General features: G+C 46.3%; 1 protein-coding gene across 1 annotated transcript in view; it reads right to left on the reverse strand.

Moving 5' to 3' along the window:
• SHANK3 (SH3 and multiple ankyrin repeat domains 3) overlaps positions 1 to 17608 on the reverse strand; it is a 246252-nt gene that overhangs the window by 185476 nt on the left and 43168 nt on the right. Inside the window, exon 2 of the mRNA XM_075599237.1 lies at positions 265 to 389. The gene's annotated coding sequence lies outside the window, so the exon portion shown is untranslated. The remainder of the gene's footprint in view (positions 1 to 264; positions 390 to 17608) is intronic.

Below are 17608 nucleotides of genomic sequence, written 5' to 3' on the forward strand. Positions count from 1 at the left end.
TGATATGGAGAGACTGTTTCTAATTGGGGTGTGATATATAAGGGCAGCTGGTGATATATAAGGGTGGGTGATGTATAAGGGTGGGTGATGTATAAGGGTGGGTTATATATAAGGGCAGCTGGTGATATATAAGGGCAGCTGGTGATATATAAGGGCTGCTGGTGATATATAAGGGCCGCTGGTGATATATAAGGGCAGCTGGTGATATATAAGGGTGGGTGATATATAAGGGTGGGGTTACTTTTGATTCGATGGATCACTCACCTCTATCAAGAAGTCTCCGGTTCTAAGCCCCGCCCTCCAGGCCACGCCATCCACATCCACGGACTCCAGATACTGCAGAGCAGGGAAGGCCGGGGTGGGTGTGAACTCCTCGATGGGGGTCTCTGCTGTAAGGACACAGCAGAGTGAATGTGGAGCGTCTCTCTGCAGAGCATCACCCTGCAGAGCAGCACTCCCTACTACCTGCAGCTATAGGGGGAGCCCTCCTGTACACAGGTTATTAGTTATAGTATCTATCCGTGTGTGACCTCACTACAGGCAGTAATACAGTGAGAGTTACCTCTCGTTCTCACGCATGTCCTGGGCACGGAGTTATAACGTGTTACAGGCAGTAATACAGTGAGAGTTACCTCTCGTTCTCACGCATGTCCTGGGCACAGAGTTATAACGTGTTACAGGAAGTAATACAGTGAGAGTTACCTCTCGTTCTCACGCATGTCCTGGGCACAGAGTTATAACGTGTGTTACAGGAAGTAATACAGTGAGAGTTACCTCTCGTTCTCACGCATGTCCTGGGCACAGAGTTATAACGTGTTACAGGAAGTAATACAGTGAGAGTTACCTCTCGTTCTCACGCATGGCCTGGGCACAGAGTTATAACATGTTACAGGCAGTAACACACTGAGAGTTACCTCTCGTTCTCACGCATGCCCTGGGCACAGAGTTATAACGTGTTACAGGCAGTAATACAGTGAGAGTTACCGCTCGTTCTCACGCATGTCCTGGGCACAGAGTTATAACGTGTTACAGGCAGTAATAAAAGTGAGAGTTACCTCTCGTTCTCACGCATGTCCTGAGCACAGAGTTATAACGTGTTACAGGCAGTAATACAGTGAGAGTTACCTCTCGTTCTCACGCATGTCCTGGGCACAGAGTTATAACGTGTTACAGGCAGTAATACAGTGAGAGTTACCTCTCGTTCTCACGCATGTCCTGGGCACAGAGTTATAACGTGTGTTACAGGCAGTAATACAGTGAGAGTTACCTCTCGTTCTCACGCATGTCCTGGGCACAGAGTTATAACGTGTGTTACAGGCAGTAATACAGTGAGAGTTACCTCACGTTCTCACGCGTGTCCTGGGCACAGAGTTATAACGTGTTACAGGCAGTAATACAGTGAGAGTTACCTCTCGCTCTCACGCATGTCCTGGGCACAGAGTTATAACATGTGTTCCCAGGCAGTAATACAGTGAGAGTTACCTCTCGTTCTCACGCATGTCCTGGGCACAGAGTTATAACGTGTTACAGGCAGTAATACAGTGAGAGTTACCTCTCGTTCTCACGAATGTCCTGGGCACAGAGTTATAACGTGTGTTACAGGCAGTAATACAGTGAGAGTTACCTCTCCTGGGCACAGAGTTATATGTGTTACAGGCAGTAATACAGTGAGAGTTACCTCTCGTTCTCACGCATGTCCTGGGCACAGAATTATAACGTGTTACAGGAAGTAATACAGTGAGAGTTACCTCTCGTTCTCACGCATGTCCTGGGCACAGAGTTATAACGTGTTACAGGCAGTAGTAATACAGTGAGAGTTACCGCTCGTTCTCACGCATGTCCTGGGCACAGAGTTATAACTTGTTACCAGGAAGTAATACAGTGAGAGTTACCGCTCGTTCTCACGCATGTCCTGGGCACAGAGTTATAACGTGTTACAGGCAGTAATACAGTGAGAGTTACCTCTCGTTCTCACGCATGTCCTGGGCACAGAGTTATAACGTGTTACAGGCAGTAATACAGTGAGAGTTACCTCTCGTTCTCACGCATGTCCTGGGCACAGAGTTATAACGTGTTACAGGCAGTAATACAGTGAGAGTTACCTCTCGTTCTCACGCATGTCTTGGGCACAGAGTTATAACGTGTGTTACAGGCAGTAATACAGTGAGAGTTACCTCTCGTGCTCACGCATGTCCTGGGCACAGAGTTATAACGTGTTACAGGAAGTAATACAGTGAGAGTTACCTCTCGTTCTCACGCATGTCCTGGGCACAGAGTTATAACGTGTGTTACAGGCAGTAATACAGTGAGAGTTACCTCTCGTTCTCACGCATGTCCTGGGCACAGAGTTATAACGTGTTACAGGCAGTAATACAGTGAGAGTTACCTCTCGTTCTCACGCATGTCATGGGCACAGAGTTATAACATGTGTTACAGGCAGTAATACAGTGAGAGTTACCTCTCGTTCTCACGCATGTCCTGGGCACAGAGTTATAACATGTGTTACAGGCAGTAATACAGTGAGAGTTACCACTCGTTCTCACGCATGTCCTGGGCACAGAGTTATAACGTGTGTTACAGGCAGTAATACAGTGAGAGTTACCGCTCGTTCTCACGCATGTCCTGGGCACAGAGTTATAACGTGTTACAGGCAGTAATACAGTGAGAGTTACCTCTCGTTCTCACGCATGTCCTGGGCACAGAGTTATAACGTGTTACAGGCAGTAATTCAGTGAGAGTTACCTCTCGTTCTCACGCATGTCCTGGGCACAGAGTTATAACGTGTTACAGGTAGTAATACAGTGAGAGTTACCTCTCGTTCTCACGTATGTCCTGGGCACAGAGTTATAACGTGTTACAGGAAGTAATACAGTGAGAGTTACCTCTCGTTCTCACGCATGTCCTGGGCAAAGAGTTATAACGTGTGTTACAGGAAGTAATACAGTGAGAGTTACCTCTCGTTCTCACGCATGTCCTGTGCACAGAGTTATAACGTGTGTTACAGGCAGTAATACAGTGAGAGTTACCGCTCGATCTCACGCATGTCCTGGGCACAGAGTTATAACGTGTTACAGGCAGTAATACAGTGAGAGTTACCTCTCGTTCTCACGCATGTCCTGGGCACAGAGTTATAACATGTGTTACAGGCAGTAATACAGTGAGAGTTACCTCTCGTTCTCACGCATGTCCTGGGCACAGAGTTATAACGTGTGTTACAGGAAGTAATACAGTGAGAGTTACCTCTCGTTCTCACGCATGTCCTGGGCACGGAGTTATAACGTGTTACAGGCAGTAATACAGTGAGAGTTACCTCTCGTTCTCACGCATGTCCTGGGCACAGAGTTATAACGTGTTACAGGTAGTAATACAGTGAGAGTTACCTCTCGTTCTCACGCATGTCCTGGGCATAGAGTTATAACGTGTGTTACAGGCAGTAATACAGTGGGAGTTACCTCTCGTTCTCACACATGTCCTGGGCACAGAGTTATAACGTGTGTTACAGGAAGTAATACAGTGAGAGTTACCTCTCGTTCTCACGCATGTCCTGGGCACAGAGTTATAACGTGTTACAGGCAGTAATACAGTGAGAGTTACCTCTCGCTCTCACGCATGGCCTGGGCACAGAGTTATAACGTGTTACAGGCAGTAATACAGTGAGAGTTACCTCTCGTTCTCACGCATGTCCTGGGCACAGAGTTATAACGTGTTACAGGAAGTAATACAGTGAGAGTTACCTCTCGTTCTCACGCATGTCCTGGGCACAGAGTTATAACGTGTTACAGGCAGTAATACAGTGAGAGTTACCTCTCGTTCTCACGCATGTCCTGGGCACAGAGTTATAACGTGTTACAGGCAGTAATACAGTGAGAATTACCTCTCGTTCTCACGCAGGTCCTGGGCACAGAGTTATAACATGTGTTACAGGCAGTAATACAGTGAGAGTTACCTCTCGTTCTCACGCATGTCCTGGGCACAGAGTTATAACGTGTTACAGGCAGTAATACAGTGAGAGTTACCTCTCGTTCTCACGCATGTCCTGGGCACAGAGTTATAACGTGTGTTACAGGCAGTAATACAGTGAGAGTTACCTCTCGTTCTCACGCATGTCCTGGGCACAGAGTTATAACGTGTTACAGGCAGTAATACAGTGAGAGTTACCTCTCGCTCCCACGCATGTCCTGGGCACAGAGTTATAACGTGTTACAGGAAGTAATACAGTGAGAGTTACCGCTCGTTCTCACGCATGTCCTGTGCACAGAGTTATAACGTGTGTTACAGGCAGTAATACAGTGAGAGTTACCTCTCGTTCTCACGCATGTCCTGGGCACAGAGTTATAACGTGTGTTACAGGAAGTAATACAGTGAGAGTTACCTCTCGTTCTCACGCATGTCCTGGGCACGGAGTTATAACGTGTTACAGGCAGTAATACAGTGAGAGTTACCTCTCGTTCTCACGCATGTCCTGGGCACAGAGTTATAACGTGTTACAGGTAGTAATACAGTGAGAGTTACCGCTCGTTCTCACGCATGTCCTGGGCATAGAGTTATAAAGTGTGTTACAGGCAGTAATACAGTGGGAGTTACCTCTCGTTCTCACACATGTCCTGGGCACAGAGTTATAACGTGTGTTACAGGAAGTAATACAGTGAGAGTTACCTCTCGTTCTCACGCATGTCCTGGGCACAGAGTTATAACGTGTTACAGGAAGTAATACAGTGAGAGTTACCTCTCGTTCTCACGCATGTCCTGGGCACAGAGTTATAACGTGTTACAGGCAGTAATACAGTGAGAGTTACCTCTCGTTCTCACGCATATCCTGGGCACAGAGTTATAACGTGTTACAGGCAGTAATACAGTGAGAGTTACCTCTCGTTCTCACGCATGTCCTGGGCACAGAGTTATAACGTGTTACAGGTAGTAATACAGTGAGAGTTACCTCTCGTTCTCACGCATGTCCTGGGCATAGAGTTATAACGTGTGTTACAGGCAGTAATACAGTGGGAGTTACCTCTCGTTCTCACACATGTCCTGGGCACAGAGTTATAACGTGTGTTACAGGAAGTAATACAGTGAGAGTTACCTCTCGTTCTCACGCATGTCCTGGGCACAGAGTTATAACGTGTTACAGGCAGTAATACAGTGAGAGTTACCTCTCGCTCTCACGCATGGCCTGGGCACAGAGTTATAACGTGTTACAGGCAGTAATACAGTGAGAGTTACCTCTCGTTCTCACGCATGTCCTGGGCACAGAGTTATAACGTGTTACAGGCAGTAATACAGTGAGAGTTACCTCTCGTTCTCACGCATGTCCTGGGCACAGAGTTATAACGTGTTACAGGCAGTAATACAGTGAGAGTTACCTCTCGTTCTCACGCATGTCCTGGGCACAGAGTTATAACGTGTTACAGGCAGTAATACAGTGAGAATTACCTCTCGTTCTCACGCATGTCCTGGGCACAGAGTTATAACGTGTTACAGGCAGTAATACAGTGAGAGTTACCTCTCGCTCCCACGCATGTCCTGGGCACAGAGTTATAACGTGTTACAGGAAGTAATACAGTGAGAGTTACCTCTCGTTCTCACGCATGTCCTGTGCACAGAGTTATAACGTGTGTTACAGGCAGTAATACAGTGAGAGTTACCTCTCGTTCTCACGCATGTCCTGGGCACAGAGTTATAACGTGTGTTACAGGAAGTAATACAGTGAGAGTTACCTCTCGTTCTCACGCATGTCCTGGGCACGGAGTTATAACGTGTTACAGGCAGTAATACAGTGAGAGTTACCTCTCGTTCTCACGCATGTCCTGGGCACAGAGTTATAACGTGTTACAGGTAGTAATACAGTGAGAGTTACCGCTCGTTCTCACGCATGTCCTGGGCATAGAGTTATAACGTGTGTTACAGGCAGTAATACAGTGGGAGTTACCTCTCGTTCTCACACATGTCCTGGGCACAGAGTTATAACGTGTGTTACAGGCAGTAATACAGTGAGAGTTACCTCTCGTTCTCACGCATGTCCTGGGCACAGAGTTATAACGTGTTACAGGCAGTAATACAGTGAGAGTTACCTCTCGTTCTCACGCATGTCCTGGGCACAGAGTTATAACGTGTTACAGGCAGTAATACAGTGAGAGTTACCTCTCGTTCTCACGCAGGTCCTGGGCACAGAGTTATAACATGTGTTACAGGCAGTAATACAGTGAGAGTTACCTCTCGTTCTCACGCATGTCCTGGGCACAGAGTTATAACGTGTTACAGGCAGTAATACAGTGAGAGTTACCTCTCGTTCTCACGCATGTTCTGGGCACGGAGTTATAACGTGTTACAGGCAGTAATACAGTGAGAGTTACCTCTCGCTCTCACGCATGTCCTGGGCACAGAGTTATAACGTGTTACAGGCAGTAATACAGTGAGAGTTACCTCTCGTTCTCACGCATGTTCTGGGCACGGAGTTATAACGTGTTACAGGCAGTAATACAGTGAGAGTTACCTCTCGTTCTCACGCATGTCCTGGGCACAGAGTTATAACGTGTGTTACAGGCAGTAATACAGTGAGAGTTACCTCTCGTTCTCACGTATGTCCTGGGCACAGAGTTATAATGTGTTACAGGCAGTAATACAGTGAGAGTTACCTCTCGTTCTCACGCATGTCCTGGGCACAGAGTTATAACATGTGTTACAGGCAGTAATACAGTGAGAGTTATCGCTCGTTCTCACGCATGTCCTGGGCATGGAGTTATAACGCGTGTTACAAGCAGTAATACAGTGAGAGTTACCTCTCGTTCTCACGCATGTCCTGGGCACAGAGTTATAACGTGTTACAGGCAGTAATAAAGTGAGAGTTACCTCTCGCTCTCACGCATGTCCTGGTCACAGAGTTATAACACGTGTTACAGGAAGTAATACAGTGAGAGTTACCTCTCGTTCTCACGCATGTCCTGGGCACAGAGTTATAACGTGTTACATGCAGTAATACAGTGAGAGTTACCTCTCGTTCTCACGCATGTCCTGGGCACGGAGTTATAACGTGTTACAGGCAGTAATACAGTGAGAGTTACCGCTCGTTCTCACGCATGTCCTGGGCATGGAGTTATAACGTGTTACAGGCAGTAATACAGTGAGAGTTACCGCTCGTTCTCATGCATGTCCTGGGCACAGAGTTATAACATGTTACAGGCAGTAATACAGTGAGAGTTACCTCTCGTTCTCACGCATGTCCTGGGCACAGAGTTATAACGTGTTACATGCAGTAATACAGTGAGAGTTACCTCTCGTTCTCACGCATGTCCTGGGCACGGAGTTATAACGTGTTACAGGCAGTAATACAGTGAGAGTTACCGCTCGTTCTCATGCATGCCCTGGGCACAGAGTTATAACGTGTGTTACAGGAAGTAATACAGTGAGAGTTACCGCTCGTTCTCACGCATGTCCTGGGCACAGAGTTATAACGTGTTACAGGTAGTAATACAGTGAGAGTTACCTCTCGTTCTCACGCATGTCCTGGGCACAGAGATATAACATGTGTTACAGACAGTAATACAGTGAGAGTTACCTCTCGTTCTCACGCATGCCCTGGGCACAGAGTTATAACGTGTGTTACAGGAAGTAATACAGTGAGAGTTACCGCTCGTTCTCACGCATGTCCTGGGCACAGAGTTATAACGTGTTACAGGAAGTAATACAGTGAGAGTTACCTCTCGTTCTCACGCATGTCCTGGGCACAGAGTTATAACGTGTTACAGGAAGTAATACAGTGAGAGTTACCGCTCGTTCTCATGCATGCCCTGGGCACAGAGTTATAACGTGTGTTACAGGAAGTAATACAGTGAGAGTTACCGCTCGTTCTCACGCATGTCCTGGGCACAGAGTTATAACGTGTTACAGGTAGTAATACAGTGAGAGTTACCTCTCGTTCTCACGCATGTCCTGGGCACAGAGTTATAACGTGTGTTACAGGAAGTAATACAGTGAGAGTTACCGCTCGTTCTCACGCATGTCCTGGGCACAGAGTTATAACGTGTGTTACAGGCAGTAATACAGTGAGAGTTACCTCTCGTTCTCACGCATGTCCTGGGCACAGAGTTATAACGTGTTACAGGCAGTAATACAGTGTGAGTTACCTCTCGTTCTCACGCATGTCCTGGGCACAGAGTTATAACATGTGTTACAGGCAGTAATACAGTGAGAGTTACCCCTCGTTCTCACACATGTCCTGGGCACAGAGTTATAACGTGTGTTACAGGAAGTAATACAGTGAGAGTTACCTCTCGTTCTCACACATGTCCTGGGCACAGAGTTATAACGTGTTACAGGCAGTAATACAGTGAGAGTTACCTCTCGTTCTCACGCATGTCCTGGGCACAGAGTTATAACGTGTGTTACAGGAAGTAATACAGTGAGAGTTACCTCTCGTTCTCACGTATGTCCTGGGCACAGAGTTATAACGTGTGTTACAGGCAGTAATACAGTGAGAGTTACCGCTCGTTCTCACGCATGTCCTGGGCACGGAATTATAACGTGTTAGAGGCAGTAATACAGTGAGAGTTACCGCTCGTTCTCACGCATGTCCTGGGCACAGAGTTATAACATGTTACAGGCAGTAATACAGTGAGAGTTACCTCTCGTTCTCACGCATGTCCTGGGCACAAAGTTATAACATGTGTTACAGGCAGTAATACAGTGAGAGTTACCTCTCGTTCTCACGCATGTCCTGGGCACGGAGTTATAACGTGTTACAGGCAGTAATACAGTGAGAGTTACCTCTCGTTCTCACGCATGTCCTGGGCACAGAGTTATAACGTGTTACAGGTAGTAATACAGTGAGAGTTACCTCTCGTTCTCACGCATGTCCTGGGCATAGAGTTATAACGTGTGTTACAGGCAGTAATACAGTGAGAGTTACCTCTCGTTCTCACGCATGTCCTGGGCACAGAGTTATAACGTGTGTTACAGGAAGTAAGTTACCTCTCGTTCTCACGCATGTCCTGGGCACAGAGTTATAACGTGTTACAGGAAGTAATACAGTGAGAGTTACCTCTCGTTCTCACGCATGTCCTGGGCACAGAGTTATAACGTGTTACAGGCAGTAATACAGTGAGAGTTACCTCTCGTTCTCACGCATGTCCTGGGCACAGAGTTATAACATGTTACAGGCAGTAATACAGTGAGAGTTACCTCTCGTTCTCACGCATGTCCTGGGCACAGAGTTATAACATGTGTTACAGGCAGTAATACAGTGAGAGTTACCTCTCGTTCTCACGCATGTTCTGGGCACGGAGTTATAACGTGTTACAGGCAGTAATACAGTGAGAGTTACCTCTCGTTCTCACGTATGTCCTGGGCACAGAGTTATAATGTGTTACAGGCAGTAATACAGTGAGAGTTACCTCTCGTTCTCACGCATGTCCTGGGCACAGAGTTATAACATGTGTTACAGGCAGTAATACAGTGAGAGTTACCGCTCGTTCTCACGCATGTCCTGGGCATGGAGTTATAACGTGTTACAGGCAGTAATACAGTGAGAGTTACCTCTCGCTCTCACGCATGTCCTGGTCACAGAGTTATAACACGTGTTACAGGAAGTAATACAGTGAGAGTTACCTCTCGTTCTCACGCATGTCCTGGGCACGGAGTAATAACGTGTGTTACAGGCAGTAATACAGTGAGAGTTACCTCTCGTTCTCACGCATGTCCTGGGCACAGAGTTATAACGTGTTACAGGCAGTAATAAAGTGAGAGTTACCTCTCGCTCTCACGCATGTCCTGGTCACAGAGTTATAACACGTGTTACAGGAAGTAATACAGTGAGAGTTACCTCTCGTTCTCACGCATGTCCTGGGCACGGAGTAATAACGTGTGTTACAGGCAGTAATACAGTGAGAGTTACCTCTCGTTCTCACGCATGTCCTGGGCACAGAGTTATAACGTGTTACAGGCAGTAATAAAGTGAGAGTTACCTCTCGCTCTCACGCATGTCCTGGTCACAGAGTTATAACACGTGTTACAGGAAGTAATACAGTGAGAGTTACCTCTCGTTCTCACGCATGTCCTGGGCACAGAGTTATAACGTGTTACAGGCAGTAATACAGTGAGAGTTACCTGTCGTTCTCACGCATGTCCTGGGCACGGAGTTATAACGTGTTACAGGCAGTAATACAGTGAGAGTTACCGCTCGTTCTCACGCATGTCCTGGGCACGGAGTTATAACGTGTTACAGGCAGTAATACAGTGAGAGTTACCGCTCGTTCTCATGCATGTCCTGGGCACAGAGTTATAACATGTTACAGGCAGTAATACAGTGAGAGTTACCTCTCGTTCTCACTATGTCCTGGGCACCGAGTTATAACGTGTTACAGGAAGTAATACAGTGAGAGTTACCTCTCGTTCTCACGCATGTCCTGGGCACAGAGTTATAACGTGTGTTACAGGAAGTAATACAGTGAGAGTTACCGCTCGTTCTCACGCATGTCCTGGGCACAGAGTTATAACGTGTGTTACAGGCAGTAATACAGTGTGAGTTACCTCTCGTTCTCACGCATGTCCTGGGCACAGAGTTATAACGTGTGTTACAGGCAGTAATACAGTGAGAGTTACCACTCGTTCTCACGCATGTCCTGGGCACGGAATTATAACGTGTTACAGGCAGTAATACAGTGAGAGTTACCGCTCGTTCTCACGCATGTCCTGGGCACAGAGTTATAACATGTTACAGGCAGTAATACAGTGAGAGTTACCTCTCGTTCTCACTATGTCCTGGGCACAGAGTTATAACGTGTTACAGGCAGTAATACAGTGAGAGTTACCTCTCGTTCTCACGCATGTCCTGGGCACAGAGTTATAACGTTTGTTACAGGCAGTAATACAGTGAGAGTTACCTCTCGTTCTCACGCATGTCCTGGGCACAGAGTTATAACGTGTTACAGGCAGTAATACAGTGAGAGTTACCTCTCGTTCTCATGCATGTCCTGGGCACAGAGTTATAACGTTTGTTACAGGAAGTAATACAGTGAGAGTTACCGCTCGTTCTCACGCATGTCCTGGGCACAGAGTTATAACGTGTTACAGGCAGTAATACAGTGAGAGTTACCTCTCGTTCTCACGCATGTCCTGGGCACAGAGTTATAAAGTTTGTTACAGGAAGTAATACAGTGAGAGTTACTGCTCGTTCTCACGCATGTCCTGGGCACAGAGTTATAACGTGTTACAGGAAGTAATACAGTGAGAGTTACCTCTCGTTCTCACGCATGTCCTGGGCACAGAGTTATAACGTTTGTTACAGGAAGTAATACAGTGAGAGTTACCGCTCGTTCTCACGCATGTCCTGGGCACAGAGTTATAACGTGTGTTACAGGCAGTAATACAGTGTGAGTTACCTCTCGTTCTCACGCATGTCCTGGGCACAGAGTTATAACGTGTGTTACAGGCAGTAATACAGTGAGAGTTACCTCTCGTTCTCACGCGTGTCCTGGGCACAGAGTTATAACGTGTGTTACAGGCAGTAATACAGTGAGTGTTACCTCTCGTTCTCACGCATGTCCTGGGCACGGAGTTATAACGTGTTACAGGCAGTAATACAGTGAGAGTTACCTCTCGTTCTCACGCATGTCCTGGGCACAGAGTTATAACGTGTTACAGGCAGTAATAAAGTGAGAGTTACCTCTCGCTCTCACGCATGTCCTGGTCACAGAGTTATAACACGTGTTACAGGAAGTAATACAGTGAGAGTTACCTCTCGTTCTCACGCATGTCCTGGGCACAGAGTTATAACGTGTTACAGGCAGTAATACAGTGAGAGTTACCTGTCGTTCTCACGCATGTCCTGGGCACGGAGTTATAACGTGTTACAGGCAGTAATACAGTGAGAGTTACCGCTCGTTCTCACGCATGTCCTGGGCACGGAGTTATAACGTGTTACAGGCAGTAATACAGTGAGAGTTACCGCTCGTTCTCATGCATGTCCTGGGCACAGAGTTATAACATGTTACAGGCAGTAATACAGTGAGAGTTACCTCTTGTTCTCACTATGTCCTGGGCACCGAGTTATAACGTGTTACAGGAAGTAATACAGTGAGAGTTACCTCTCGTTCTCACGCATGTCCTGGGCACAGAGTTATAACGTGTGTTACAGGAAGTAATACAGTGAGAGTTACCGCTCGTTCTCACGCATGTCCTGGGCACAGAGTTATAACGTGTGTTACAGGCAGTAATACAGTGTGAGTTACCTCTCGTTCTCACGCATGTCCTGGGCACAGAGTTATAACGTGTGTTACAGGCAGTAATACAGTGAGAGTTACCACTCGTTCTCACGCATGTCCTGGGCACGGAATTATAACGTGTTACAGGCAGTAATACAGTGAGAGTTACCGCTCGTTCTCACGCATGTCCTGGGCACAGAGTTATAACATGTTACAGGCAGTAATACAGTGAGAGTTACCTCTCGTTCTCACTATGTCCTGGGCACAGAGTTATAACGTGTTACAGGCAGTAATACAGTGAGAGTTACCTCTCGTTCTCACGCATGTCCTGGGCACAGAGTTATAACGTTTGTTACATGCAGTAATACAGTGAGAGTAACCTCTCGTTCTCACGCATGTCCTGGGCACAGAGTTATAACGTGTTACAGGCAGTAATACAGTGAGAGTTACCTCTCGTTCTCACGCATGTCCTGGGCACAGAGTTATAACGTTTGTTACAGGAAGTAATACAGTGAGAGTTACCGCTCGTTCTCACGCATGTCCTGGGCACAGAGTTATAACGTGTTACAGGCAGTAATACAGTGAGAGTTACCGCTCGTTCTCACGCATGTCCTGGGCACAGAGTTATAACGTGTTACAGGCAGTAATACAGTGAGAGTTACCTCTCGTTCTCACTATGTCCTGGGCACAGAGTTATAACGTGTTACAGGCAGTAATACAGTGAGAGTTACCTCTCGTTCTCACGCATGTCCTGGGCACAGAGTTATAACGTTTGTTACAGGCAGTAATACAGTGAGAGTTACCTCTCGTTCTCACGCATGTCCTGGGCACAGAGTTATAACGTGTTACAGGCAGTAATACAGTGAGAGTTACCTCTCGTTCTCATGCATGTCCTGGGCACAGAGTTATAACGTTTGTTACAGGAAGTAATACAGTGAGAGTTACCGCTCGTTCTCACGCATGTCCTGGGCACAGAGTTATAACGTGTTACAGGCAGTAATACAGTGAGAGTTACCTCTCGTTCTCACGCATGTCCTGGGCACAGAGTTATAACGTTTGTTACAGGAAGTAATACAGTGAGAGTTACTGCTCGTTCTCACGCATGTCCTGGGCACAGAGTTATAACGTGTTACAGGAAGTAATACAGTGAGATTTACCTCTCGTTCTCACGCATGTCCTGGGCACAGAGTTATAACGTTTGTTACAGGAAGTAATACAGTGAGAGTTACCGCTCGTTCTCACGCATGTCCTGGGCACAGAGTTATAACGTGTGTTACAGGCAGTAATACAGTGTGAGTTACCTCTCGTTCTCACGCATGTCCTGGGCACAGAGTTATAACGTGTGTTACAGGCAGTAATACAGTGAGAGTTACCTCTCGTTCTCACGCGTGTCCTGGGCACAGAGTTATAACGTGTGTTACAGGCAGTAATACAGTGAGAGTTACCTCTCGTTCTCACGCATGTCCTGGGCACGGAGTTATAACGTGTTACAGGCAGTAATACAGTGAGAGTTACCTCTCGTTCTCACGCATGTCCTGGGCACAGAGTTATAACGTGTTACAGGTAGTAATACAGTGAGAGTTACCTCTCGTTCTCACGCATGTCCTGGGCATAGAGTTATAACGTGTGTTACAGGCAGTAATACAGTGAGAGTTACCTCTCGTTCTCACGCATGTCCTGGGCACAGAGTTATAACGTGTTACAGGAAGTAATACAGTGAGAGTTACCTCTCGTTCTCACGCATGTCCTGGGCACAGAGTTATAACGTGTTACAGGAAGTAATACAGTGAGAGTTACCTCTCGTTCTCACGCATGTCCTGGGCACAGAGTTATAACGTGTTACAGGCAGTAATACAGTGAGAGTTACCTCTCGTTCTCACGCATGTCCTGGGCACAGAGTTATAACGTATTACAGGCAGTAATACAGTGAGAGTTACCTCTCGTTCTCACGCATGTCCTGGGTACAGAGTTATAACGTGTTACAGGTAGTAATACAGTGAGAGTTACCTCTCGTTCTCACGCATGTCCTGGGCACAGAGTTATAACGTGTTACAGGCAGTAATACAGTGAAAGTTACCTCTCGTTCTCACGCAGGTCCTGGGCACAGAGTTATAACATGTGTTACAGAAAGTAATACAGTGAAAGTTACCTCTCGTTCTCACGCATGTCCTGGGCACAGAGTTATAACGTGTTACAGGCAGTAATACAGTGAGAGTTACCTCTCGTTCTCACGCATGTTCTGGGCACGGAGTTATAACGTGTTACAGGCAGTAATACAGTGAGAGTTACCTCTCGTTCTCACGTATGTCCTGGGCACAGAGTTATAATGTGTTACAGGCAGTAATACAGTGAGAGTTACCTCTCGTTCTCACGCATGTCCTGGGCACAGAGTTATAACATGTGTTACAGGCAGTAATACAGTGAGAGTTACCGCTCGTTCTCACGCATGTCCTGGGCACGGAGTTATAACGTGTGTTACAGGCAGTAATACAGTGAGAGTTACCTCTCGTTCTCACGCATGTCCTGGGCACAGAGTTATAACGTGTTACAGGCAGTAATAAAGTGAGAGTTACCTCTCGCTCTCACGCATGTCCTGGTCACAGAGTTATAACACGTGTTACAGGAAGTAATACAGTGAGAGTTACCTCTCGTTCTCACGCATGTCCTGGGCACAGAGTTATAACATGTGTTACAGGCAGTAATACAGTGAGAGTTACCTCTCGTTCTCACGCATGTCCTGGGCACAGAGTTATAACGTGTGTTACAGGCAGTAATACAGTGAGAGTTACCTCTCGTTCTCACGCATGTCCTGGGCACAGAGTTATAACGTGTTACAGGCAGTAATACAGTGAGAGTTACCTCTCGTTCTCACGCATGTCCTGGGCACAGAGTTATAACGTGTTACAGGCAGTAACACAGTGAGAGTTACCTCTCGTTCTCATGCATGTCCTGGGCACAAAGTTATAACATGTGTTACAGGCTGTAATACAGTGAGAGTTATCTCTCGTTCTCTCGCATGTCCTGTGCACAAAGTTATAACGTGTTACCAGGAAGTAATACAGTGAAAGCTACCGCTCGTTCTCACGCATGTCCTACGCACAGAGTTATAACGTGTTACAGGCAGTAATACAGTGAGAGTTACCTCTCGTTCTCTTGCATGTCCTGGGCACAGAGTAATAACGTGTTTCAGGCAGTAATACAGTGAAAGTTACCTCTCGTTCTAACGCATGTCCTGGGCACAGAGTTATAACATTTGTTACAGGAAGTAATACAGTGAGAGTTACCTCTCGTTCTCTTGCATGTCCTGGGCACAGAGTTATAACGTGTTACAGGCAGTAATACAGTGAGAGTTACCTCTCGTTCTCTCGCATGTCCTGGGCACAGAGTAATAACGTGTTACAGGCAGTAATACAGTGAGAGTTACCTCTCGTTCTAACGCATGTCCTGGGCACAGAGTTATAACATTTGTTACAGGAAGTAATACAGTGAAAGTTACCGCTCGTTCTCACGCATGTCCTACGCACAGAGTTATAACGTGTTACAGGCAGTAATACAGTGAGAGTTACCTCTCGTTCTCACGTATGTCCTGGGCACAGAGTTATAACGTGTTACAGGCAGTAATAAAATGAGAGTTACCTCTCGTTCTCACGCATGTCCTGGGCACAGAATTATAACGTGTTACAAGAAGTAATACAGTGAGAGTGTGATGGATTGGATAAAATTTCTTCCTCTGTAATGTGTACCTTGCTATGATTCCTTACTCAAAATGGCTACCACAGCTCACCCTCCCATCAACTATGAAATCAAGATGACACCCAACCGAGGAATTCCACCCAAATGCTGATGTGTCCAAAAAACCTACAATAACAAGACCATATAAGGAAAAGACCTAACAAAGAACCAATGAGACACTGACCTGTGCATTGGCACACAACCTTTAGACCTGAGACAGCTCCTTTGCATACAAACCCTCCCCTACAGCCCCTATATAGGAACGCAGGCTGTAGTAATAAAGACAGACATTATCATTCTGAACTCTGTGTCAGTGTGATTTTTCTCAGTGCACTACCTACGTAGGAAACCAATTTGGACGGGGACAGATACTCTCTGCAGACGTGTGGTCTGATCCAATTCAGCTGGCGCCCAACGTGGGGCATCTGGGTTGTGAACCAACAGACAGCCGTGAACAGAGGGACCGAGGTGGACCAAATGCGGACGTGGCAGGAGACTGATCACCTCTGGAGTACGGTAAGATAACATTTATTATCTACCGATACGCACTGTCTCCGCCGTTGGTCTATTTCTGTGTCTCATACAGCTCTCCGAAGGTCACCTAAAGACAGGTAGATATCTTGCCCGGAGCCCGTTTTAAACACAAACCTGTTACCTAGACTATCTGTCACCCGGTATATGTTTATATGTTATATATGTTAGTCAGTGCCGCAAGTGGGAGCCCGAAGTGGAGTGGGATTTTTTGCCGGCTGACTAGGGGTCTTGTCATTGTACGTTGTAAACTTGGTGGAAGGAGGGGAATGGGGAAGTAAGGGAAAGTCGGTTCAGAGAGGAACACGGTGATCCTTGTAGTGACTGCGTGGTTGGCGTGTTGCAGAGGGAGGGGTGTTAAGGTGCGCATTACGGTTGGTAACAGCGCGGAATCCTGCCGACTGATTCCTGAACAACCTTTTCCTCTCTCTCGTAATCAAGTTGTATGTTATGTCCAAAATGTGTTTGTGTATTAGTGTTGAGAATTCATGAGGACGGGTGGGGATTGTTGAGAGTAAAAAAGAGATAGCCCACAGTTACTTGGGCGATAACCCCTAGACGTTAAACTGCCCGAACTCCTGTTTTTTCCGCAATAACGTACGCTTTACAGTAAAAAAAAGAAAAGTGAATAGGAAAGAAATAGCAAGTGAATTTGCCGATAGATAATCAAGGCATATGATGGTGTTGAGGAAGTAGGTATTGAGGGTTATTTTTATGAAAGGTTTATATGCAGAAATTGGGATACAATTAGAGACTGTGTATATTGTTTGGAAGGGACAGAAAGTGTTATAAGTGGGAAAAAAAAGGCAGGACATTTTTGCTAGTAATTGCAGTGCAGCTTTAAAAAAAAAAAAAAAAAAAAAGTGAGGAAAAGCTCGGATTCAATTTGGTGCCATAAAGTGTGTAACCATGGGAACACAGGCAAGTAAGACAGAGAAAGGAGTCTTAGCCTGCCACCTAGTGGCGGAAAGAGAGAGAAGAGAACGGAAAAGAATGGAAGTAGCCCTGTAACTGGTAGAATTTTTTTTTTTTAAAGGTTTGTTCGTACTGGCCACACGAATGGGTCTTTTAAAACCAGAAAATATTCTTTTTCCTTCTGTTCTAATGGCAACTAGAAAGAGAATCAGAACAACAGCAGCACAGACCGCGCC

The sequence above is a fragment of the Ascaphus truei genome, chromosome 5 (assembly GCF_040206685.1).
Source record: "Ascaphus truei isolate aAscTru1 chromosome 5, aAscTru1.hap1, whole genome shotgun sequence".
In the NCBI taxonomy this organism is placed as follows: Eukaryota; Metazoa; Chordata; class Amphibia; order Anura; family Ascaphidae; genus Ascaphus; species Ascaphus truei.